Source organism: Myotis davidii, unplaced genomic scaffold (assembly GCF_000327345.1).
Source record: "Myotis davidii unplaced genomic scaffold, ASM32734v1 scaffold609, whole genome shotgun sequence".
Classification (NCBI taxonomy): domain Eukaryota; kingdom Metazoa; phylum Chordata; class Mammalia; order Chiroptera; family Vespertilionidae; genus Myotis; species Myotis davidii.
The window spans coordinates 2,395,500-2,396,243 of record NW_006300164.1 but is presented as its reverse complement, the minus strand read 5'-3'; positions in this window follow the sequence as shown (position 1 = coordinate 2,396,243).

Here is a 744-nt window from a genome sequence, read left to right as displayed (position 1 = left end):
TGAGCCACCTGGTCTCAGCACCACGGGCTCTCCTGGACCGGCGCCCGCCGGCAGCACCTGTGCCCAGCCGTCCGCCGCCTCCGTGCCGCCTCCGTGCCGCAGGGTTCATGTTCGTCCGTGTTCTGTCGTGGTCATAGCCTGTGAGGAGCGACGGGGGAGGGACAGACATGCCATTCGTTTCCATAAGGACAGACGGACAGCACCCACGACCAACCAGGGAAGACACAGCGAGAAGCTGGGCGCACCCAGTGCTCGGCCGGTTGGACGGTCCCCTTGGCCCTCGGGTGACATTTCCTCCCAGTCCTCAGCGGGGAGGCAGTCTGGTCTGCAGCACCCACCTCGCTGGGCTGCCCAGGGCTGTCCTGGGCGGGCGGTCACCTGAGCCTGGCCCGAGGGCTGTGCAGCTCCTAACTGTCTTCTCCCCCCTCCTGCGAGCCCGCGAGGGCGCCAGGGCTGACTTTGAAGTAACAGTGTGTGTGTGTCTCTGTGTGTGTGTGTATTGTGGTGTGTGTGTATTGTGTGTGGTGTGTGTGTATTGTGGTGTGTGTGTATTGTGTGTGTGTATTATTGTGTGTGGTGTGTGTGTATTGTGGTGTGTGTGTATTGTGGTGTGTGTGTATTGTGTGTGGTGTGTGTGTATTGTGGTGTATGTGTGTGGTGTGTGTGTGTGGTGTGTGTGTATTGTGTGTGGTGTGTGTATTGTGGTGTGTGTGTGGGTGTGTGTGTGTGTATTGTGTGTGGGGG